Here is a 26,497-nt window from a genome sequence, read left to right on the forward strand (position 1 = left end):
TACATACATATAATTTTAATGGTACATAAAAGGCCTGTCATGGCATAAGTGTCCACCACCAGAATCAAGCGAGTGATGACAATTACATAGATGACTGTAGGTCAAGGAAAATTTCTTATATGAAATCTCAAAAGATGACAAAAGGGGTTTGAAACTGAAAGTAGAGTACCATTGATTGTGGTGATTGAAACAAGTCCCTGTCTCTCTTTTCTGACCTTATACTTACAGAAAGAAAGTTGGATTGATGGACACTGGCTTCTGATAGAATCTATGGCTAATTCTGGGCTTAACCAGAACCCATTGCTTTATACATCTGAGCCTCAGCTTCCTTGTTTGTAAAATGTAGGGGGTTGGACAAGATGATTTGTCAGTTCTCAACCAGTTTCCACATTCTGACATTTTATCCTGTAGATCAAGTGTTGTCAAACAGATATATACTGCAAACCACATATGTAAGGTCACAATTGCAAGTAGCCACATTAAAAAAAAATAGAAAGGAAAAAATGAAATTGATTATAATGTTTTTTATTTAATGTAATTAATTCAAAATGTTAACATATAATCAATTAAATATTAATAAGATATTTATAGTCTGTTTTAATACCAAGTTTTTTATATTAGTTTTTATTTTATACCCACAGCATATCTCAATTCAGACTAGCTATATTTCAAGTGCTCAGTTGCCACATCCAGTTAGTGACAGCCATATTTAGCTGCACAGCTTTGGACCTACAGCATTAGAAGAGCAAACTTTTGGGGTACCTGGGTGGCTCAGCCAGTTAAGCATCCAACTCTTGTGTTTGGTTCAGGTAATGATCTCACAGTTCATGATCTCACAGTAGTGAAATCAAGCCTTCAGTCTAGCTCAGTGCAAAGTGCAGAGCCTGTTTGGAATTCTCTCTCTCCGTCTCTCTCAAAATAAAAAAATAAATTTTTAAAAACAGAAAATAAGGGTAAACTTTTCGTCACTGTTAAATACCTTGGAGTAACTTTACCTTTCAGTGTTGGTTATTAAATTATGCTCTACTAGGTGTCTAGTTACTCCTATTATTTTCAAGCAGGTTTTTTATTATTCTTTATTGGTTTTTTCCTACCTCTTTTTCTCTTATTGCTTCAGAACAGTTTTCTTCGAGTGCAGATTTATCAGTTATGCCAAAACAGCTGTGATGGCTTTGTAACTTATCCTTACTGAGAATGACATTTGTATTCTAATTTAGCATCTGAACTCATGCTACCATGTGTATCCAAGGAAAGTATATAAATCTATACACCACATAACTTAAAAAATTTATTGCTTTTTGACTTGTAGCATCCCAGCCAATTAAGAAAGCAAGTATTAAAAATTGGAGCCTTTGACTTGACATATGAATTCTGCACACCTAGATATGTTATACATAAGGCAGTACTTATGACTGTGTATATAATTGTATATGTGCATGATACAGATTTGAGGTCATATTTGCACACCTCAGAACTGGGATTTCTAGACTGATGTGTCCAAACTTCCAACAGGATTAGAGTTCCTTCTTATTAATACTATATATTTTTCTGTGCTCTTTTAAAATATTCATACTTTTTAGTAATGATAGTCCCTTCTTAGAGGAAAACTAGATATCTGGTTACTAACCCAACATTCCCTGAGTGACTTTCACTATTTATTTCCACTACATATTATTTAAAATAGAGTAATGCCTAAAATGTGTTTTGGGTGCTGTACTCCTAAGTTTTAAAAACAGTCCCTTCTAAGAGGAAAAATGAATATCAGGTTACTAACTCAATAAAACCTGAGATGCTTTTGCTGTATATGTTCAGATATATATCGTTTAAAATGAAGTTCCCCCCAGAATGTGTTTTCAGTGTCACATTTGAGAGGGGAAAATATGCACAGGTGACCAACACTCTGGTTGTAGTGGCACAGAAGTAAATCAGACCTAAAATATTATCAGATGTGTGTGTCTGTATACAAGAGAGACCGTTTTGGAACAGTCTGTGTCATGCATCTCAGAGCAGACATGGTAAATCATCATAAGCTGAGGACCACCACTGTTTGTGGAGCAAAAACCTAGCTTTTCTTTGCTGGATAATAAATGATCGCAGGGCTGGAAAGGAGTCATATGTTTCAGACCGGCCAAAGACAAACTATCTTTGAATCCAGGCTTCTTAATTCACCTGTACACATCCCACATTATTACTCAGGTGCTAAGCAGAAGTGCTTTTTGTCTTCAAGGCTGAAAGACCCTTTAGTTTAAATTATGAACTTTCTCTGGTTTTCTCTGAGAAAGTAAAATAAATGCTGTAGTGGTTACTAGTTGTAAAAAGTTGTTAAAATACACAAGTTCTGCCCCATTTCCAGTGAAATGCTGTGACTTAAGAATGCCTGTTTATTGTTACTTGGTGTGCAGCTGAGCTGTGCAGGTAGATGTAATTGGATTCTCTTTCTCATTCCTTTATGCATTTCATTATCACTTCTGGGCTGTTTCAAAAGGTGAGAGTTGAAACAGTCTAAGACTAAAGTACTAAGTAACTTTTAGAAACTTTTATGGAGCATGTGGGGTGGGGTGAAGAGGGTTGGAGGGTATGGAATAATTAAGTTGTCAGCATGAATACATATATACATAACAAAAGAGAAATAGTTTTTAGAATGGGGTTGTAACAAGACAGACTGAAAAGAGTTGCAATATTCTGCCAAATAAACATATAAAATATTAAAACATTGTCTGAGCACAAGTTAGTTTGTGTTAATAGCTCATTTCCATTATCTGTCAAGTTAGATTTCATGCTCAGGCCATGACACGCTGACAGCCTAGAGGTATTTTAAGATTACAGGGGTGGCCATCTTTTATTGGGCTGCTGGGCTGGACAGTTGTTGAGCAAAACCAACTGTTACTTGGATTTTAACTAATTAAACATTTGAGAATTGTGACAACACATGTGAAATAATGATTTATGGAAGAAAAATTTCACCTATTCAGATTTTAACAGGTCTTTTTCATAATGCTGATTATATCAGGCAGGCAGATGCATGTGTAAATAAGAAGCTTGAAGGAGCACATGTTAATGTCACCGAAAGACTTAAAAACCCAAATGCTCAGTTTTTGCTGGAATTATTACTGCTGTTATTTACCTATGTAGTTATATATTGATTAGCATTAATAAATGATAAAATATTTATTTATGGCACACTTAATTAAACTTAATGAGTTACATTTAAAGTAACTACACATACTTTATTCCTATTACTTTAGTGATGGCTAATGGCTAGTAAATACAGGTATTATTTAGAAGTAAGAGGACTTGATCCTTGAATGACCTATAGTTTGTAACATCGTAGACACCATCAAAAGCTGTGTATTAACTATGTATTTTAATGATGAACTGTTTACTATGTTCATACAATGTGAAAATAAAGGAGATTTGCATTTGTAAACTTATTTCATATATTATTATTTATAATTGATAACACCATTCTGCTTGTTTCTTGTTTTGAATCTAATATTATTTTTATATTCATGGCATCCTGAAGGTATTCACTAATTTATCTGATGCCTTTATCTTGTGTAACAGAAGCATAAACATTATTCACATCATAGGTACATCATAGATCTAGAGAGTGTGTTGCTAGCTTGCATATAGTCATATGTTCAAACTCCTAGATTTTGAATGTTGAGATTTGGTTTTTTTCCAACTATTTTTTCTTATTGAATACTACTCGGTGTGATTTTTATTGCGGAAAAAATGCACGCAACGTGAAAATTACCGTCTTACCCATAGTTAGGTGTAAAGTTCAGTGGCATTACGTATATTCACATTATAATGTAACTATCACCACTGTCCATCTCCAGGACTCTTTGCATCTTTTAAAACTGAAACAGTGTGCTCATGAAGCAATCACTGTCTATTTCCCTTCCTCCTAGACCTTGGCAACCACCATTCTACTTTTTGTGTCTATAAATTTAATCACTCTGTAGCTAGAATAGTACAGTATTTGTCCTTTTATGACTGGCTTGCTTCATGTAGCATAATGTCCTCAAGACTCATCTGTGTTGTAGCATATGTCAGAATCTCCTTCCTTTTTAAGGCTGAATAGCATTCCATCGCATGTGGATACCATTTTGGCTCATCTGTTCATTTACTGGCGAACGCTTGGGTTGCTTCCTCTCTTGTAGTCCCTGCTTTCATTTCTTTTGGGTAGATACCCAGAAGTGGATTTGCTGGATCATAGCACTGAAACTTGTTTCAAGCAGGCTAAAAGTGAGAGCTGTCATTTGGGTACATGGTATAATTCACATATCTACCTCCTTTTGTAGTAATATTCCCACCTTCAATGTCTTACTTTCTTCCTTAAATGAAGAGAACTTTCCCCATTACCCAGTAGTTTTGAAATCATTATGGGAACATTTTAAAGGGAAAATGGGTAACTACCTTTGCTTACACTCACAGGTAGTCCTGAAGAACTAAAAGCCCAGTAATCTGGGTCAGAGGAGATAAGGCTTTTTGTTTGGTTTGGTTTTAATTTTTGGTTTTGGTCGCCCTGAGATGGTTGACGGGTAAGACTCCTAGAGAAATGACTCCGGAAAAACAAATGTGATTTGCATGTTCTTAGCAGCTATACCACAGATATTATGAAAAGGAAAAAATGAGGATAAAGGATATTTTAGTTTGAAAATTAGAATCGATTCACACAACAAAAGCTGCAGAGTGGGATGAATCAGATGCGTGCAGTGGACCTAGTTTTAGGGCACTCACTCATGGCTTTGTGTTTTGTTGGTGTGGATCCTGAAGCAATACTCATGGTACTAGAAGAATGACAGGAAGGGTGGCTGGGTGGCTCAGTCACTTGAACATCCAACTCTTGATTTCAGCTCAGGTCATGATCCCAGGGTTATGGGGCTGAGCCCCATACTGGGCTCTGTGCTGAGTGTGGAGCCTGCTTGGGATTTGATTCTGTCTCTCTCCCTCAGCCCCTCTCCCCCGCTTGCTCTGTCTGTCTGTCTCTCTCTCTAAAATTTTTTTTAAAAAATAATAATTAATTAATTAATTTAAAAAGGAAAATGACAGGAGATGGAATGGGCTGGGACAAAGAGAAAAAGGTGCAATTTATCATTGCTAGTGAGGCCACAGGTAAATTCTGTGAGGTTAGAAATACTCTACAAATGCACAGTGGTTTTCTCTATTATATGCGGCAGTTGTAGTCCCTTGTTCATGCCTGTGACCCAGCAGGACACGTGGAGGCCCACCCTCCTGACAGATCTCTTTCCCCTCAGGCTGTAGAGCTTGAGCTAGAGAGGAGATCTTGTCACCATCTGCAGTGTGTCCTCATACACAGTTCGCTCTTCTCTCATCATGATATTCCCCCTTTTATTGCTTCTCACAAATTTAGCCGCGACAATTTCATATTTAATAAAAAAGTCTGTAACTGTATATTTTCTCTGTCGATGAATCAAGCCTATTACCAAGAGGTGTCCTAGCCAGCTTTTTAAACAAAAGTTACTTGCTAACCAGAAAACAGAAGCAGGAAGTCTAGGACACAAGTCCCATTCTTGTTTCTAAGTCTTGAGAAACCCTTTGACTTGATTTGGCATTGCTCTCGGGTTCGGCACTGTGTGAGCTGCATGGCGCCAAAGGGAACCGTACCGCTGGCTTATCCGGCAGTTCCCCACAACCTCACGAAAGCCAAAGTTACAAGGAACATTGGATCTTGTTCCTATATTGCAGCCCAGCAGGGACCCAGAAGGAGAGAAACAGCCCTCCAACGGGGTGATCCTTTGGAATAGTTCATTCATGTACTCTGCGATAAGTTTCTCGGTGTCTACAATATGATATGAAACAAACCAAGTTATATTAGCTAAAGTATCAGTTTTTAAGGGGAACACCAGTAAAGTATACAGGATAAGCCGTAGGCTCATGATTAGGCATGAGACATCAAATTAATACAAGAGGATGAAAACAGATTATACTCCATGATTAAAGATAGGGAAAAGGTTATTAATAGACAAGAATGTATATTTGAACCTCTCTCATCATGTATCAGTTAAATATTAAACCAGCTATCTAAAACAATGCAGCTGCTTGATTAACAAAAGCAGACCTAGAGTAAATAATGGAGTACTTATATTTTCGTAACCCAGTTTGGTATTCAGTTATGGGTGACTTGACTCCTAATTTATCACAAGATAAGTCTTGGTTTGACCTTAGTATGATTTGGCTCTTTAGTGTCCCCATCATAAAAAAGTTACTAGCTCTTCCAGGAATATCAAGAAATAAGGGTATAGATGTAGACTTTGTAACACTTACCGGGACAGTGAACTAAAGCACATTTACCAATGTAGAATATTAAAATAAAACCTTTTATTTAACAAATCATAAAATCGCACAATTGAGAGAGACCATAGAGGTCGCTTGGGGACCTGAGTGATGAATGACTCTCTCTCCGGAAAGTAGTAGTAATTCTGTCTTTGCTTGATCACTTCAAATCAGGGACGCATTCCTTCTACGGTAGAAGCTGTCCACCAGAACCACACCTTTCCCCAGTCCCAAAAGATAAGGGAAGCAGAGCTCAAATTTAAATTTGCCCTTCTACCAAAAAATGTTTTGCAAAACAAACTACCATACCTCTGCACGTAATTCTGACATTTGAAAATTCCAAATTTAACGTTAAGAGGTACATGGAATAGTGTTTGGTGACTCTTATTCCAAATACAGACAGAACTTAACAAATAGCCTGTCACTTGATTTCACAAAGATTCTTTGCTTGACGGAGAATAGACTAGTGTGACCAGGTTTGGCAGAACATATCAAGGGAAAAGAAAACTGTACAATCTTTGTTTTTACTATATCATATTTTTCGCCACAGCTGGTCTTGCTCCTCTTTACCACCCCTCTCTTTCCAGATTTTCTTCTTGTCTCGGCAAAAATTACAGTCAGAGCATTTGGCTGCAGACTTAGGATGAATTACTCCAGATCCTTTTCATTTATCTTATTTTCAGGTGTGTGTGATAGAAAGCATAGATTAAAATAATTAAAATGTGCTTTTTTTCCCCCCAACGTGACTCAGGGACCCAAGATAAACCACTCTTCTACCACCTTCTCCACTAGGTGCCAGCACAGCTCTTCTCCCTGTGTTTCCTCATTTCTGGAAGTGGTTATTTCAGCTAGTTCTGCAGCCTCAGTAACATGGACTTTGCATGTTTGGTGTATTTGTGCTTGTTGGTTTGGTTTGGTAATTTTGACTAAATTTGACCAAAAATATTCTCATTAGACTGGCATTCTAATGCTAAGAATTTCCATCTCAAAAACGACTCAAGGTACAATGAATTTAAGTCGTTACGAAAGCAAGATCTTTAATGTGTAGTCCAGACTTTTGCTTAGAAGCCCAGTATTAACTGTGAAAGAACGAGCAACAGTCAAAATAACTAAAAATGAAACAACTGTGTAATGTAAGTAAATGTAAAGTGCGGTGGCATATTTCTAAAGAATGAGAACAAAATTTTAGATGTTTACCAGTTTTGTTATTCAAGAATTAGTTTTTCAATAGATACGATTATTTCTCGTTCAGTGTTGTAAATGTAATTTGATGTATCATTTGTTTTGCTTCATTTGATTATGTTTAAAATTTATTTGAAAATACTTTTATACATTTCAAAATGAATACTGCCATATTGGCACGGTCTTTAGCCTGCTGTAGCATTCTGTGTACGTAACAATCCCCCAAAATTATGCAATTAAGGACTTATTTACCTACTCTCACAGTTTTCATTATGTTTAAATTTACTTCTTAAAATAAACTTAATTTTTAATAATTAGTTAATATTCTGAATGCTAATGAAGAATAACATGTAAAATTATTTTGTGAACAAAACATAGCTATATTTAATTTTATATATCCTAAGCTTTATGAGAAAACATAGTAAAAATATTCCATGCCATGGCTAACTATATACCACAGATCTTCTACCTAGAAAATACCATCAAAATCCATATTGATGTGGTGAAAAGTATTTATTTAAATGGTGGGAACATATGATTCAAGATTTATATAAAATGCTATGAATTTCAAATTTATTTGATGTACTTAGCTGAATAATATAAGTTAAAGCTACAGCCAGTACTGTTGTTGCTGTCGTTCTTACTTTTTAAAACGTAGTCAGAATATTCTCTGTATGGTTTTGAAATAATAATGTTTGAAAATGACAAAAGCCGTAAAATGTTAACTGTCCAAACTGTACGTTTAGGCTAATGACATAGCTTGATTTCTAAAAATGTGAGTTGATTTTTTTCCCTCTGTTTTATGATATTTTATAGGATAGGATTGCTGTTCTTACTGATCACACACAGGATAGAAAAGACCACTGTGTGCTCCCAGAATTTGATTTGATGCTACTTAGTGTCCATATTTTGAGCAAAGCATGTATGACTCAAATTTCAGTAACTTTTTTGGACTTATGTAGTATAGTATGTGCTGCGTAATTCTATTATTTCCACTCTTTTAATCCGTAGAAGTATTTTTGTGTTAAGAAAAAAAGAAAAAGGAAAGCCACGAAGTGCTGTTTAATCTGAAACAGAGGTTTTTCAGTTCAGCCTCAGAAGCGAGATCAAATGACTTATCCAGTCATTCTATATCTGTAATTCCGTCACAGTACTATTCTCGAGTTTCTCAGATCAGCCCAAATCCTGGTTGGGATACTGTATTCTGTACTTTGTCCATTTTCAGTATCAGACAATCATAGTATGGTCAGGCTTCTATCCAGCTTCAAAGATGGTCATCTGTAAGTTTGAAATTCTTTGTTGCTGTGAAGTTCAATAAAAAGATTTCAGTGTTGAATTCAACCCAGACCACAGAATGATTAAATTCATTGTTTTTGATATGTGGCATGGGAAGATATTGTGTAATTGAGTTGCTTGCAACTTTGAAATTTATTTTCTTAAAAGAAAGATCAGGCTATTAACTATATATGGCAATTAAAGGAAAGTGCACTCAGTGTCCTGGCAACATATCACTTTTTTCTGTGTTTGATTTAGGCGTCCGTAAAAGGACACCACTCATGCCTTTATAGTTAAAATGCTGTCGTTTCCACCATAAACTCCTATTTTTAGGAGTTTTGGTTTATCACTCAACTGTTTAAAAAAAATCTTAACCTACACTCAGATTAATAAATTTCTTTTCTCAATCTGAGAGAAAATTTTACTACAAAACTTTGAAATCGACGTAGTTCACATTTAAATTAGGAGGAAACCAAATGAAACAAATGTCAGTGGTTTCAAATATATTTTTGTTCTTTTTCAACTCCAAACTAGCTTAGCTGTGTGGGAAAATAACATTTTAATGTATTCGTTCTAAGGTACTGCCGATAGTGTTTGAAGTTGACCCAATTTATGCATAATTAGGAAACTTTTGCAATAAACATTTTAGAATACACATTTTAAAATTTCATGTTAAATTTTCTTTTTATAAAACTATGTGGGAAAGGAGGTGTGTACATTGCTGAGGTGATCTTTAAAGTCAGCTTCAGCACACAGCGAAGAGCTAATGGTGGCACAGATCTCTTCTAGGGAAGTCTTAAATGAAGAAGGACCCCTCATGTAAAAAAGAAATGCAAAACAATCAGATTTCCTTCTTTCTTACAGTTCACGTGAGTGGCTAAAATTGCCCATGTTTTCTATGCATTCATTTAAGATTTTGCTCCTTCAGTGTTGTTAATGATACCTGTTGTTCAATGTTTCCCGTGTCTTTTGAATTCATTTTTTCTCTTTTGTGAGATTAATAAAACTTAAATAGAACTGTATATGTACAACTTACTTACATATGTATATAAACATTGAATGCTTTCCTCTTAAAGAATTTATTGAGCTTTTTAAATATAAAATACACTTTAAAAAAAAAAAGCTTTTTCTTCACATCGGGGACAGAAAGAGGCAGATTGTTGGAAGAAGGTGTGAGAAAGGAGAGGGACAGGGATTTGGGAGACTTGACCGAGCTCCAGGTAACCTGGAGGTGCTGTGTCAGAAAGATTTAGATGGACAACAAGAAAGTTATGGGTATGAGAAAGAGGGCCATAAGTCATGTTTACTTGACAGAACTGTTGAACAAAAGCACTGTCCCAACAAGCAGTGCTCATGAATATATTCTTTTCAATCATATTACAGTCAGACTCCTCACAGAAGGAACTACGCATGATAAAGAACTATTTACGTTTGCTCCCTCTGATTCCAACTTCTTGGATTAGGGAAAAAACAAGATGTCTCCCTCTCTTCTTCAAAATAGAGAAACAGTGCTTTCTTGGGTTTTTCCATAAATGAGCTTGACCGCAAATTTAGGTTTACTAAAAATTGTTACAAATTATCTGGGAAACACAGAATTTTGCAACAAAACCTCCGTAGTAAGCAAAATCTGTTGTATGAAATTCCAGCCGTACACCAGAGATGTGTTTGAGAGTACTTCATTGATTACAAACAGATTCATCATTTAAGTAGTTAATTCTGTTAATGTATCTAAATATGATTAGATTTCCGAATTTTGGTTTACATAAAACTTTTTAGAAGCACGAACTAAAGGTAGTGAATAACTGTTATTTAAAGCATGGGAGAGTTAAATCTGAAAATATTACAGGTGGTTCTATTTCAATGATGCAATGAGAAAAATAGATTTCTGATGTGTTTTTTATAAATTTGTATTTTATTCATCATGTAAATGACACCTAATAGACACATCCCAACTTGACCGTTTTTCATCAGGTTTTTGTTCAGAAGTTTATGAGATTAACTGATTACTAAGGAGCCCAAATTTCTTCATGGTTGATCCTGTTTCGTCATTAAAATAAGAAAAATAACCAGGTATGATCCTGGTGATAAGGTTGAATTACCTGTGCAGTGATCCCATTGATTGTTTGGCAATCATTTGTTATTATGTATTGAGAAAAACCAATCAGGCAGGAGAAAACCTATTTGATCCCACATATAGACAAAGGCTTAGTGGGATGCAGACTGAGAAGAGAGTAACACAGAGGTGTCAAGGATCCTAACCCTGCTGTTCCTCCAGAGCTGTTCGTCCAGAGCTTGATAGTCTCTAGCAGTACTTCATCCCAACACACAGACAAGGTGGTCTTTCCCTTGTGAAGAGCATCTGGCATCATGTAAACCCACCTCATTAGAGTCCTAGATCAGTAGACTTGGTCAAAGACCTGGGCACTCCACTCTGGGCCATGGGGACTTAATTTGTTGGCATCCATGGGTCAAGTTAAGTCAAAGTCTAGACATTACTGGGAGAAGGCTTCTCTTGGAAAGATAATGTAAGAAAACGTGCAATAGTGGGATGTAGTTGTATGTAGCTAACAACATGCTTTCAGTGGGTATGTTTGAGAAAGTAATCAAAATCCGGAATAATAATGTAGACCTTGTCCTGCCATTTTCCTGAGCACTCAAAGGAAAAACAAGCATAACATTATATTTAGTTGTCACCAAAATAGTAATAATAATAATAATAATAAAAGTGTTCTCTCCAGAAAATGTTTGAAATAATAGATGGTTTTTTAAATCAAACATATTTAGTTAACCTGTAATTTTTTGTTATATACTTTTGCTTCTTTATTTCTCAGCTATCCATTAGAAATTCAATCATCCAAAAAACAACAAAAAACCTTTTTCCTTTGTGCATGAGCTTAGAGTTTGAGCATTTTCTGTTCTTTCTTACCTCATGGCCTTTGCATTTGCTGTGCTCTCTGCCTGGATTGCTCTGCTGGCCCCTTGCATGGCTAGTATAATAGCCTGTCGTCTCTCTGCCCTGTTATTCTATCCTATCATTTTTGTTAGTTCCCTTCATGATCCAAAATTATGTTGACATGGTTTTCTTTCATGGTCCTATTCTCCACCACTGTATTTCCTTCATCTTGAACAATGCCACATACTTAGTATAGAAAGAGTCAGATGATTGAGTGCTTTCCTTTAAAATGTATGCATCACAACTGGCAGTGGGCAGCCCACATCCAAAGCAAACCTTTGTCACTCTCCACACTGCTGCCCCAACAAATCTTTTCCAGTCATTGGTTGTTTAGTGTTGTGAAGCAAAAGTATTTTTGTTTTTCCTTTTGCTTTATTTGTGTTGGCATTCCTAACTTATTCCTGTATCCTTTGGAAGGAAAAGGTCAGTCAGGAAACACCTGTCCACTCCGGATTAACCCAAGTGAGCACAACATTTCTGGGGGCTCCTCGTTGGCCATATTCTTTCTAGGAGTCCAAGACGATGTGGGACAATGTGGGGCAATGTGCCTCTAGCATCATTCCAGTTTAGATGGGCAGAAGTTTCTACAGTGTGACTGTAGGGTTTTGTTCAGCGACAGGCATTCGGTCAACCAGCAAAAGAAAGCTTAGCAGTGCTCTGAGCAGAAGTAAATATTTAGCAAATTCTCCTGCTTTATTTTTTTTTCTTTTGATTCTTGATCTGAAATGTAATATCTGTCCATCTGGTACCATAGGAAGACTTATGACTGTGTCCTTTACCTCCAGTTAGACTATTATAAGTGACCCTCAAGCAGCATGAATATACATGCAGCAGGGTGAAGAGAAAATGTTATGCTCTGGTCATGCCCTGTATAAGCATCTATTAGGATTCTTTTTTTTTTTTTAATGTTTTATTTATTTCTGAGAGAGAGAGAGAGAGAGGCAGCGTGAGCAGGGGAGAGAGAGGGAGATACAGAATCCGAAGCAGGCTCCAGACTTTGAGCTAGCTGTTAGCACAGAACCGGATGTGGGGCTCGAACCCACGAACCATGAGATCATGACCTGAGCCGAAGCTGGATGCTTAACCAACTGAGCCACCCAGGCGCCGAAGCATCTATTAGGATTCTAAGTGAAAATCAAAGTTGTAATTCTTCTAGGATATCAAATTGAGAAGTTATATAGTTTTCTTCTGGATAACCAAAAAGGAGAAAGAGAAAAAATAAAATTCATTTTAAAACCATCATATTGAAAACAAACAAACAAACAAACAAAAAAACCCTTCAGTATGTATAACTATATACCTGTTCTTGGTATTCCTGTGGGTTAAAGAACAATGAAAATAGATCTTGCCTTACAATTCACATATGCTTTGAGCAGATCTGTGGGTGAAATCCTTAGGAAAAGGTTCCCAGAGAACTGTTGGGTGATCTCCATTTATTCTGGTCTGCGGTTTAGTTATCACTTTACATTGTCAACACTTCTATCACAAATCAGCTACCAAACATGGAAAAATTGTCACTGGCTTTGAAAGCTAATGCAGAGTGGTAGTAATCATTTAAAGGGCTTATCTATCTGCCTTGAGCAACACAGAAACTGAGAAAAGGCAAACAGTACAAAAGGTGGCCAGGGTACGGGAAATGGAGAGGGTGGGGGTGGGGGTGGGGGGGCTCATGAAAAGCATTCCAGTCTGTTTGGGTCCTTCACAAATCCTAATGAGATAATAGCTCATCCAGTCAAGCCCATTCCTTACTTTCAGGAAGTGCCACACAGGTAAATGAAGAAATTATTTGAAGAGGGATCATGATGGGTGTGGACTGTTTGTGATTCAGCTTGGAAGAAATGCAGATGTTTCTTTAGCCTGACTAGGATTGATTTTCCCTGATGGGGTTTTCTCAACCTCTGTGATTGCAGGCTTGTGGTTTGCAAAAATGATAGTACTGATAGATTAAAAAAAAAAAAAAAATCAGAACCAGTAGCTGAAGGAAATGTGAAATACTTACCCTGGAGTGACTATCTCATTATTTAGAAACAAATTGTTTCTTCCTTGACATCTAAATGATGCCGAATTTCTACTCCTTAAACTTTTAGGATTCTTTAAGGTGGCCCTTGAGTATCCAAATACATTTGTTTTTTAAAAGAAAATTCAAGATGGTGTTATTTTACAGACACTCTGAAATTTAAAATTGAGATGAAAAAGCTGTAACCATACATATTTTTTAGCAGAATCTCAGAATTAGATATAAAAAACATTTATCATGAGAGTACTTGAGAGTGCCCCCCTCCAGGTTCCTTTGCTAGATTTGCAAACAGTGTTTTATTCTGTTTCAAATATGCTACAGCATGATATATTCAAGGAGATGGCTGTGAGGAAAACTTAGTTAAACCGTCTAACCAAGCAGATGTTAAACAATGATGATTAAATAATGTGGTTCTGTTTCACTAAAAAGTGATGGTGAATGTAGATATTCAATGGCTCCCATATGAACCTATTTACTCCTAAAAAAATAAAAAAAGTTATTACTCAGGGCTAACTTAGGAAGAGAATTATAGTGTGTACCGTACTGTTACCTTTCACACAGTCTAGGTAAAAGAACCCTTTCTAAATAGTTTCCATATTAGAATCAGGTTTGGGAACCTCTCAAGTCAGGCTCTGAGGCAGTCCCCTGCCTGGCCACAGCTTGCTCCTTGCCAGAATAAGTTGAAATGGAAAGATATGAGGGATAGGGAAATTTAATTATGATTTAAAATTATCCTGTTAGGAGATTCCTGTGAAACATTACACAGTTTAGCCAGAACAGTGTTTTCTGGATATTGTATGGGCAATTAGAAAATCTACACCAGCTCATGGGTTTAGGATCCTGAATAGTCATTTGGAGGTGGCAATGATAAAATAAGGAATTATGACTGGATTGAGAGCATTCTGGGATCTTTTGAATTATCTTCCCCATTTTGAATGTGCTGATAGAATTACTGAGAGCCCTGGTGACAGCCATCAAGAGAAAGATGAGGAACCTCAAGGTTTTAGCTGCAAGGTCTTATTGCTTGCTTGCTTTTGCAGGGTGTGGTGCTGGGCAGGGTGGTAGAAGTATCTTGTGGAATGCAAGTCAAACATGAAAAAGCAAGGCTACTAAAATGGAAATAGTACATAGAAAATATAATAGGTGTTTAACAAATCTTAATAAATGTATACTGAACAAAGTGTTGGAAATAAAAGATACTAGGCATATAAAAAGTTTCACAATCTCAGCTGAGGAGTGTGTGTGTGTGTGTGTGTGTGTGTGTGTAAAATCTAATTAGAGAGCAAGAGTGAGGATTTTAACAAATATATTTTATAAACTAAAAGCAAAGAGTTCTACCACCTTCTTTTCATCCTGTACGTCCTGGAGAATTGGAAGCTAAGTGGAAATGGCATAGGAACTAGGATCATTAATTTCAGTCAGTGGTTTGGTAGTTGGTGATTTATAGCTTTAATATAAATGAAGAGTTAATTCCCAAGGGATGACATACTTCTACATTTTTTTTAATCTCCCAAGATAAAATACATACAGATTTGGTGTAAGGAGAATTTGAGTCTAAGAATTTTAAGACTCTGGAATGTATTGTGCAGAAAGTTGTGTAACTAACTAGAATTTGTGGGCTTTCTTTTGCTTAGATTCTTTAATTATAGAGAGATTCACCTGCCTAAAGAGATTTATTCACCTTTCAACAGAAGTATGTGAGGTCTCCTAGATTATGATTGGATAGTAAAAAGCATTTGCTTTGCCTAAGAGTCAGACAGCAATTCTCTACCCAAGTTCTAAAAGATCAGTAATGTAATTTCCACTTGTCAAACCAATAAACCTCTTTTTAAAAACACTTTGGGTTTGACCACATACAGATTTTGAAAACATTATTTTGTAACTTAAAAATCTAGTTAAGGTTTATTATTTTTCTAACCAGTCTTTTCCCTTTATCCACTCTCCCTGAATGCTGGCTTTTAGTTAAAAGCAGTTCCTGAAGATTTGCTTCCAACTTTCAGCCACATTTAGCATCTGAGAACCTTCCGGTGCTAGATTATTAGAATCCAAATATCTCCTCATCCATCCTTACCACTCATTCCCTCTTTCATTAACCAAAAGAATTGTTGCAAGTAAGGTGAAAAGGAAACCACACTCTGCTCTCCTTTATCTTCTTATCTACAGTGCTGATGCAGAAAGAGAAAGCAATACTGTGAGTGATATACCGTGAGTGATATTGCTGTCTGTTAGTACCCTAATCAGGAAGTTTTCCACCCTGGGACTCAGAGGAATGCATTGAGCAGTTTCCTGATTCCTCTTGCTGAGCTTAGAGATAGTTCTATTATAGTGGCAGGTGGAAATTTTAATAGTTTAGCTTCTCACGGGCACCTGGGTGGCTCATTCGGTTGAGCATCAGACTCTTGATTTTTGGCTTAGCTCATGATCTCATGGTTCATGAGGCCCAGCCCTGCATAGAGCTCTGCATTAACAGTGCAGAGCCTGCTTGGGATTCTCTGTCTCCCTCTCACTCTCTGCTCCTCCCCCACTCTCTCTTTTCCTCTCTCTCTCAAAATAAATAAACATGAAAAAATAGTTTAGTTTCTCTGGTGATAGCATCTGCTTTAACTTTGAGTATCTTAGCAAGAACATTTCATGAGAAATTATCTTCTTTGAAGGCCTGTATATTTTATAACAGAGCATTTGAACAATACCATGTAAAGTTTTGAGAAGAGGCAGAGGGATTTCATTACAGTTGACCTCAAAAGGTTAACCAGTGGTTCTGCTGTTGAAGACGACATGCATCAAATATCCTGGTGTGGAAGTGTCCCTGTTTCAGCACTGGAGAGTTGGTGGTATAACCTTCAATGTGCGCATGACTGCCACCAATTAAGAGTTTCTCTCTGAAAGCTGCAATTTCTGATGAAGACTCATTTTTAGAATCCAAGAGTGGTCAACCCAAGTGGGGCTCATGGTCGCCTTCCTAACTTTATAGACACAAACTAGACATCTTGTAAGTTCTGCCCTGTGTGAGAAACCATTTTTCAGTCATGCAGCTAATTCTAGTTTTAATTTTAGTTTCTAATTAGATCTAATTTGGGGTGTATACTGATTTTCATTATTCAACTCACGCTGTTTTCATCTTGGGATTTAAACTTCCATTAGAATAGCTACAGTAGGCTTTTGACTTTAATGTGCTTTTATTTAATGCTACCAAACAACAATACCTAATATTTATTTAGTGCTTTTTTTAAAAGCTCAAAGTATTTAATGTGCTTTTACTTACTTAATCCTTATAATATCCTGTGAAGAATATTAGAAGTAAGCCTTATTATCTCCATTTTATAGGTAAAGAAATGGAGTCACAAAGTAGTCAGGGAGCTTGTGAATGTTCTATGAGTTCCAAGTGCACTCATGATGATTTTTCAGTTTTCCTGCCTTCCCTTCTCAGGGGACCTTGTTGCCTTGCTATATGCTATAAATACATTATACAGAGTATAGTTTTACTGTTCTCAGGCCCATCAAGTTTAATGGGGTAGCCTGGCATGGTTCCTAGAGCAGGATCATGTACATGATAAATATTTCTTTATAAGTTGATGTATTTTGGCCTGAATATGGTTTGTAGTTTAAAAAAGTGCAACAAAAGGGAGCAAGGGAGCATGTCCCATTTTATTTATTTTTTCTCCAGCACCTAATGTGGTGCCTGGCACATAGTAGGCACTCAATAAATACTTGTTAAACAAATGAAAACACCTCATTAAAAAGTAGCACAATAAAGAACAGAAGACTATTAAGATGAATAAAAGGAAGTACTACTTCACTCAGCAGGAAGTGCTTAAATAGGACAACCTACCTCCACCATAAATCCCTTGGTTCTTGTTGAGGATCAACCACTGATCTGGGTTGAATGTAGCTCCAACCAAGTGTTCTGACTTAGGGAGTTATTGATCTTTAGAGTTGAAAGGGCCATTTGAAATCATTTAAACATTCTGCTTTAAAAAAAATTTTTTTAATAGAGGAGGAAATTAAGATCATATTTCACTGTACCTTTAGGAAACAGAAATTGCCACATGGACAAATTTACTTTTAAATTGCATCATTGAATTATCTAGGAGGCACATATATTTTCTTATTTGCATGGATGAATTTTTAAAAATGAAGTGTGGAAAGTTTAAATGACAGAGAATTAATGGCATAACACCCACAAATTGAGTTTCATGATTATATCATGGCAAATGGACACCAGTGTCAGAATCATCTCTGAAAACATCATGCCTCTTGTATTGCAAAATGTCTCTAGCTCAAAATGCATGATTAAATTCTCAGAAATCCTTGGAAATTAATTTAACTTGATTTTAATTCGTCATTACTATTGATGAAAGGGCTCGGACTAAAATTCTTAGAGGCGTTTTAGTTGCCCATCCCTTCTATCTAGTCAGTTAACAATTTTGTCAATTCTAATACCATGCCTTTTCTATTTACCTGAATTGCTGAATTAGACTCCTAAGGTGTCTTCTCTGCTTTCTATCCCTCCTTTAATCAATTTTCCATACTTTTGCTTTCTAACATGTAACCCCAATGTCTCTCTTTTGCTTAAAATCTCTTAGTGGTTCCCTATTGTCTAAACAATAAAGTACATCCTTCTGAGAGCTTTCCATTCTCTGGCTTCTGCCCATCATACCAACCTCACATTTTGCTCTATGGAATATGAAGCATTTGTCATTCTGATCTATTTATGTTTCTTGAACTCTCTTTTTCTTTTTACCTCTACACCTTTGCAAAGCTTTTCCTTCTGTTGGGACATCCCTGCTCTCCACTCTGTCTGGCAAGCTATCTCATCCTTGCTAAGGTGACCACTTCTGAGAAGTGATCTAATTTGCCCCTAATTTGGATTGCATGTCCTTCCTCAGAAAAACAATTTCCTACTTACAGTTGGAAGTGATATTTATGATTTTTTTCATTGCATAAATGAAAATATCATGGCTTTCAAGAATTCATTTATTCTTTCAAGGAGTATTTATTGAGGGCCTATATTTCTTAGGAAAATAGGAGAAGCAGGAAACTAATGTAAGGTGCACTGAGCTAACAAGTAGAAAAGCAAATGAGTACATTGGAGCCCAGAGAACAGGTATCAAAATTAGATGGACCAGTTCAGGGAAATTTCGCTAGAAGAGGTGATTTTCTAGCTTAATTTTGAAAAATAAATAGGAGTTAAGTAGGTGAAAAAGCAGAAGGATGGGTGTCATAAGCAGAACACAGAGCATTTGAGAAAGCCAGTACTGAGGTCTTGGAGAGCTACAAGAGGTTTAGTGTGTGTCAGTGGACATATGAGGAGGAATATAGTGGGGGTGAGACTTGAGAGGTAAGAGGTTGCTAGATCATGAAGGTCCCTGTGTGTGCAAGTGAGGAGGTTAAACTTCACTGTAACAGTTATAGAGAGCCTTTGAAGGATTTTAGGGAGGAAGATGACAGGCTTAAATTCGGTGTGAGAATGTTGTTATGGTAGTGGTGTGCAGGATAGATACGGGGTTGGGTTGTAGATGGTAGAGTGAGGGTTTGAAGGAGGTTTAGATGGTCTGAAGGAAGGAATACTAGTTGTGTAATTTATTTTTTTTAAAATATTTTTATTTATTTCTAGGAGAGAGAGAGACAGCATGAGCAGGGGAGGGTCAGAGAGAGAGGGAGACACAGACTCTGAAACAGGCTCCAGGCTCTGAGCTGGCAGTCAGCACAGAGCCCGACGCGGGGCTTGAACCCACGAACCGCGAGATCATGACCTAAGCGAAAGTCGGACGCTTAACCGACTAATCCACCCAGGTGCCCTGGCTAGTTGTGTAATTTAAACAAAAAGTTCAAACCTCACACAAGGCAGTGGCGATGTGGATGAGGAGGAGTTGATAGAATTGGGTGATATTAAGATAAACTGTAAGGAATTCGGGATAGGTTGGATGAGAGGACTGAATGAAAGCACGGAGTTTAATGTGGCTCAGATTTCCAATTTTAACAACTTGTGGAATACTGACACTAAGTTAGGTTCTTACCTTCTTACCTTCTAAAGTCTCACCAGTTTTTAAAGAATGTTAAATATTTTTCTGAAAACTCACTAATGATGATTTTGTTTGGTGTTCTTTGGCTGGCCAGAATTAGTGGTTTAAAACAACAGTTTATTAATTGATCTTCTTTGTCTGGGGAGTGATAGGGAAGGCAAGCCAATTTTCACTTGGAGTACAACTAAATGCAGTTGAGGTTAGCATCCTCAGAAGATGTCTTAACTCACATGTCTGGTGCCAGGCTATAATGACTAGTTGACATTTTTTTCTCAAGAGGCCTCTTCACATGGCTGTCTTGGGGTTCATCACAGCATGGAATTCTCAGGGTGGTTGGACTTCTTATGTGGGTGGTAGGCTTCCCCAGAGTGAGTGTTCCAAGAGACCAGATGGAAGCTACTATCTTCTTATAACCTAATCTTGGGAGTCAAAAGATACCACTTTCTATTGATCAAAGCAGTTATAGAGCAGCTTAGATTCAAGAACATGAAAGAATAGACTAGCTCTCAAAGGAAGAATGGTTGTACACATACAGGAGGAAAGAATTGTTATTACAACCTCTTGTCATAGTCCCTTTTAAAGTGAATCAAGGTGAGTTTCTCAAAAAATTTCTTCCCATATCTTAATGTTGAAAGAATTATAGAACCACTTTTTTTTTAAAACCACAGGATGTTGTTTTCCAACATCCAATATTTACATGACGTTTATTCTATTTAATGTTATAGACAAGTCCTTTATTTCTAACCCATACAATTCCTATCACCTTTTCATTGTCATACATATGAAATCTTTTATCCAATATTCTTTAATTGGAAACAGACTTATTTTTTAAGAAGTAAAAAATAATTGCAGTATTTACTTTTCCCATTCTTCTCCAAGTCAGGGATAGCAATGAAAAACACATTAAAAATATTATTAACCCAAGTAAAATATATCCATAAAAGGCCCTGTTAAAACTTACTTAAGGTGGGAATCTAATTCTCTGCATTTTGTTGGGAACCAAAGTCCTATGAACTGTGAGTGGGCCATTCCAGGACCCATATGACAAATATTGATTACAGACTACTATGTCCCAGGTGTCATGCAGGTAGTTTATTCTTTTCCAGGAACCTCAGTATATGCTTTCGTGTTTAGAAGCAGATTTATTTTCCATTTATTTTTTTGTGGAGGCCTTACACTGGTGTTAGGTACTAAATTACCATCACTTTGAACATCCTATAAAACATGACAATATTAATGTAACTATTCCTTTTATGTCAATAGAGTCATGTGAGATTATTTTATGTGACTTGTAGTTTTCAAAGAATGCTCCAAAATAATGAATGCAACAGTTCCATTTTCTATGGGTAGTCATTTCTAACAAGCCTGCCATTATGCAGAATGAGGGAATTCTTTCTTTACTTCCCTTTAAGTGCTGTTGATATTTATAGTGTTAGTTTTTCCTGCAAATAAACTTTTTGAACAACTAGGCAAACTGTTCACATTTCTCCAGAATGATTCTTAGCTAGGAAAATGGGGTACCTCTAGGAAGAGAATTTTCTTTGCAGGGATTTTCATCTGATTGAATAACCAGATGGAGAGTCACGGATTTGAAAATGTTTAGCTGAGCATTTCGGCATTCTCTACTGGGTTCCACAGTAGGATGCCAAATAAAAATCACAATCTAAGCTGTTATGAATTAATGAGAGTCTGCAATACACATACCTAGTCATTCTAACCCAGACCTAAATGTGCACGCATTTTGGGTAAATACGTCTGAGGATCAACGTAGATCCATAAGGTACAACACTAACCTCCCATTAGTTAACCACGGTAAAGGTTGGAAAAGTGCTTCCATTATTTAACAAACAAAAACAAAAACAACATTCTACTTAAAGCTTAATCCTGCCATAAAAATTGATTGAAATCTGGCAAAAAACAAAACAGTAATCAAATTAACTACATTTTATTTGAAAGCAAAACTATCACGTTTCATGTTTCTGACATTATTCTATAGGTAAATTAGTTCTCTTTGGAGTACCTGTTTATTTTTAACACGTGAGTATTATAAATTCTTCTGTTGCAACTATTGCCAGGACCTATGAGTAATTCTTAGTTGTTTTAAAGATAAGGGTATCAACTGGATGTTGTCATAATGAGCCTGACTATATCAGGAGGGAAAACCTCTCCCTGGGAAAGATTAGATGCCTTAGGAAGTCAGCACTAATGCTTCTGGGCCTCTAAGGTGTCATTAAGAAATCACTGTTTTGGGGCCCTACGTTCCCTTGTCTCAATTTATATGCTAGGTACCAAGAATACTTAATGAAGTCTGGCTTACATACAGTAAAGGGAATAGAAAGATCTTTTTTTCCAAGTAGTTGTTCATACTTGACTGCAGAGGCCATTAGCTGTTGGTGCTGTGATTATAGACCGGATACTTCATTATGCATATTTTTGGGGACAGGTATAAAGCTGGATTTTAGTCAGTGTCAGTTGCTATTTCCATGCTTGGATTAGGCAACGGCACTGTGGGTATAATGACTTCGCTTTAAAAGATGAAGGTTTCTCACCCAAACTACATACTGCACAAAACATATACTAGTCTGATTCTCCATTAATTAGTACAGCTGTCTATTTCCTGATCATGCTGATAGAGGTGGTATCAGAGTCTATATTAAGTAAAATAAGGACACAGTCAAAAATCTCGCATAGATACTGTTGCTACAGACTTGCATGTGAAGTGCCTATCCCCTTTGCAGATCTGTCAAAATTCTCATCTGCCTGGAAAACAAAATAGGAGAGAAACCCCTGGTTTTAATTCCCTTTTAGTCTTAAAAACTCCAAACATAAATGTGACTCTCGGAAGAAAGAATAAGTGGTAAATAACAGGTTCAGGCTATCTCTGGATTGAAGTAGCTAAAGATTTATTGAAAATGTTCAGTTTTGTTCAAATGTCTAAAGTATCTTTTTATGAATTCAATAATTTGACTTATTTTCATTATCAGTGGCAACAATACAACCTAGGAAATACTACTAACGTGTGAAATTGAAGAAATGAGACATATTCTACAAGGGCTTGGTTATTATAGCTTTTCAGTGATGGAGAATTATTACATGCCTTCTTCAGATTTAGTTGAAAGCAGAGATGACAGTTTTTACAATTCATTTTTTAGTTGGGGTGGGTAGTATACAAAGACTATTAATGTATTCCAAAATGTTTGGGGTGGTGAGTGGCCCAGTCGGTTGAGCATCTGACTTCAGCTCAGATCATGATCTCATGGTTTGTGGATTCAAGACCTGTGTTGGCCTCTGTGATGCCAGCTCAGAGACTGGAGCCTGCTTCGGATTCTGTGTCTCCCTCTCTCTCTCTGCCCCTCCCTGACCTGTGCCCGCTCTCTCTCTCTCTCTCTCTCTCTCACTCTGTGTGTCTCTCTCTTTCAAAAAAATAAATAAACATTAAAAAATAAGATAGCTGTCCTTCTCATTGCCATGTAGTATTCCATTATAAAGATAAACCACATCTTCTTGATCCATTTGTCAGTTGATGGATACTTAGGCTCTGTCCATGTTTTGGCTATTGTTGAGAGTGCTGCTCTGGACACTGGGGTACACGCGCCCCTATGCATCAGCATTCCTGAATCCATTGGGTAAATTCCTAGCAGTGTTCTTGCTGGGTCATAGGGGAGTTCTATTGTTAATTTTTTGAAGAACCTCCACACTGTTTTCCAGAGGGGCTGCACCAGTTTACATTCCCACCAACAGCGTAGGAGGGTGCCCGTTTCTCCACATCCTTGCCAGTATCTAGAGTCCTCTGATTTGCTCATTTTAGCCACTCTGACCGGCGTGAAGTGGTATCTCAGTGTGGTTTTGATCTGTATTTCCCTGATGAGGAGGGACGCTGAGCATCGTTTCATGTGTCTGTTGGCCACCTGGATGTCCTCTTTGGAGAAGTGTCTGTTCATATCTTCTGCCCATTTCTTCACTGGATTGTTTGTTTTTTGGGTGAGGAGTTTGATGAGTTCCTCATAGATTTTGGATACTAGCCCTTTATCTGATGTGTCACTTCTGAACATTCTTACACATGACTTTCAGTAATTACATATACCTCTTTCTATTGGGTGTAGTCTTAGAATGGAACAGTTATTCCACATCCTCAGTGACACTTGGTAATTTATGTGTGTTTTCATTTTAGCCATTAGGATAGATGAATTTTGAAATTGCCTTGTGGATTTAATTTCAATGAATTGGAGAACTTTTTCATATGCTTGCTTGTGTGAAATGACTGCTAAGTCTTCTGCCCTTTTTTTCCCCCCCGCCTGTCTTTTCCTGATTGATTTGTAAGAGTCATTTACATGTTCAGGATAGGAGTCATTCATCAACATGCATATTTCAAATATCTTCTCCCACTCTGTGGCTTTCCCTTTCACTCTCTTAATTGCTCTTTTCATAAAACTTTTTGTTTTTTAAAAAAACTTAATGCAACCTAATTTATCATTTTTCCTTTAGGTAGCACTTTCTGCCAGCCATTTAATTGGTCTTTGTCTACCCCAAATTTCTGAAGATTGCCTTCTGTGTTTTTTTCTTAAGTTTTATTGTTTTGCTTTTGATGTTTAGATATACAATCCATCTGGAATTGATTTTTGTATATAGTGTAGTATAAGTCAAGATTCATTTTTATGTATGTGTGGATATCCAGTTGTCCCGTACCACTTATTGAAAAGACTTTCCTTTCCTTACTGTTCTTCAGTGACATGTTAGTTATAAATCATGTGATCCTATATGCATGAATTTATTTGTGGATTTTTGAGTTCTGTTCCATTGAGTCTAGTTATTATTTTTACATCAATATCACATTGGCTTAATTACTATAGCTATGTGATACATCTTGATATGTAATAGTTTAAGTCCTCTAACTTCATTCCTTATTGCAGTTGCCTTAGCTGTGCTTGGCTTTTGCATTTCCATGTAAATTTTGCATTTTCATGACAAGAATTAGCTTGTCAATTTCTATAAACATACTGTAATTTTTTCTATTATGTTATAATTTCATTGAGGGTAAAGGACTTTATTTGGTTTTATATCTGTAGGATCCCATATGTGCCTAGTATATGTTCTAAGAATGAACAAATGAAATAAATGAAAAAAATTTGTTCTACTATTTTCTTCTTTGAGTATCATCCAGAATGTGACTGGCTGAACTTCATATAGAAACAAGGTCAATTTACTCTCAGTGTAGGGCAAAGTTCATTGGGCCACAATTTCTTAGAAGAAGCAGTTACTAAACAACTTTAAAGGAGGACTCAAGTTTTAAGAAATCATTAGACCTAAAAATCCATAAGTTGTTTTTCGGAACAGTTGAAAGCTAACATATTCACCTTCCCATATGACTGATTGTAATTCATGAATCAATAATTGTCAGTAAAATTTGTTTTCCTAGTAACATGTGACCAATATTTATTGAACAAAAAAGAAATGATGAGGGGTGCCTGGGTGGCTCAGTAGGTTGAGCATCTTACTTTGACTCAGGTCATGATCTCACAGTTGATGAGTTCAAGCCCCGCATCGGGCTCTGTGCTGACAGCTAGCCCAGAGCCTGGAGCCTGCTTCGGATTCTGTGTCTCCCTTTCTCTCTGCCTCTCTCCCACTCTTGCTGTGTTTCTCTCTGTCTCAATAATAAATAAACATTAAAAAAAAAAATGATGAGTGAATTAGCTTTGGTTAATTAATTTTGGTTAATCTGTGTCATAACATTTCCTTTAGATCTGTAGAATTGCTAGTGCTCTTCCTTTTCTATTTTTGTAACGTTTATCTACTATAATTATCTATGAAGTCCAAAGTGTAAGAATGGACTAAAATATTTAAAATTGTCATTAATTGTAGCATCACTAGAGAAAATATATTCACCCTCCCCTTTGTGTGGCATTTGTCCCAGAGACAAAGGAAATATGATGGGAAATCACTTCTCGGGAATGGCCCAGTTTTTTGGTGTGTTGTTGTTGTTGTTGTTCTTGTTCTTGTTTATTTTTTAAAGCCACTTGGAACCTTCTCAACATGTGGAATTCCTCTAATAATATTTATATTTGTTTAAGATTCTGTTAGGGTAGCTACCCTGATTATAAAGAATACTTAACTCGCCAATAATTTCAGAATGATATAAATATAAACATACTTAAAATGATTTGAATTTATATTTAAAAATTTATTGAGTTATAATTGCTGGATAACATTATATTAGTTTCAGTTGTATAACATAGTGATTCAGTATATTATGCACTGTATAATGATCACCACAATAAGGCCAGTTACCATCCATCACCAAACAAAGTTACAGAAAAAAATTGGGGGAGTTATTAGAACCTTTAAGATTATTCTTTGGCACCTTTCAAATATACAATACAATATTACTGACTATAGTCACCATGCTGTACATTACATCCCCATCACTTATTTATTTTATAATTGGAAGTTGGTACCTCTTGATCCCTTTTACCCATTTTACCCACCTCGCGGTCCCCCTTCCCCTTGGCAATCACCATTCTGTTCTCTGTATCTATTTTGTTTTGTTTATTTGTTTTTTTATATTGCACATACAAGTGAGGTATTTGTTTTCCTCTGACTTATTTGACTTAGTGTAATATCCTCAAGGTCCATCCATTGTGTTACAGATGGAAATATTTCATTTCTTTTTTTAAAGTAGTATCTCATTATATATATTACTATATATAATTACTGTAATATATAACTTATTTTAGGGGATATAGAGAT

The 26,497-nt window shown here is 36.4% G+C and overlaps 1 protein-coding gene across 1 annotated transcript in view; it reads left to right on the forward strand.

Moving 5' to 3' along the window:
• Positions 1-26,497, forward strand: part of SLC25A21 (solute carrier family 25 member 21) — a 485,884-nt gene that overhangs the window by 214,748 nt on the left and 244,639 nt on the right.

The sequence above is a fragment of the Crocuta crocuta genome, unplaced genomic scaffold (genome assembly GCF_008692635.1).
Source record: "Crocuta crocuta isolate KB4526 unplaced genomic scaffold, BGI_CrCroc_1.0 scaffold65, whole genome shotgun sequence".
NCBI lineage: Eukaryota > Metazoa > Chordata > Mammalia > Carnivora > Hyaenidae > Crocuta > Crocuta crocuta.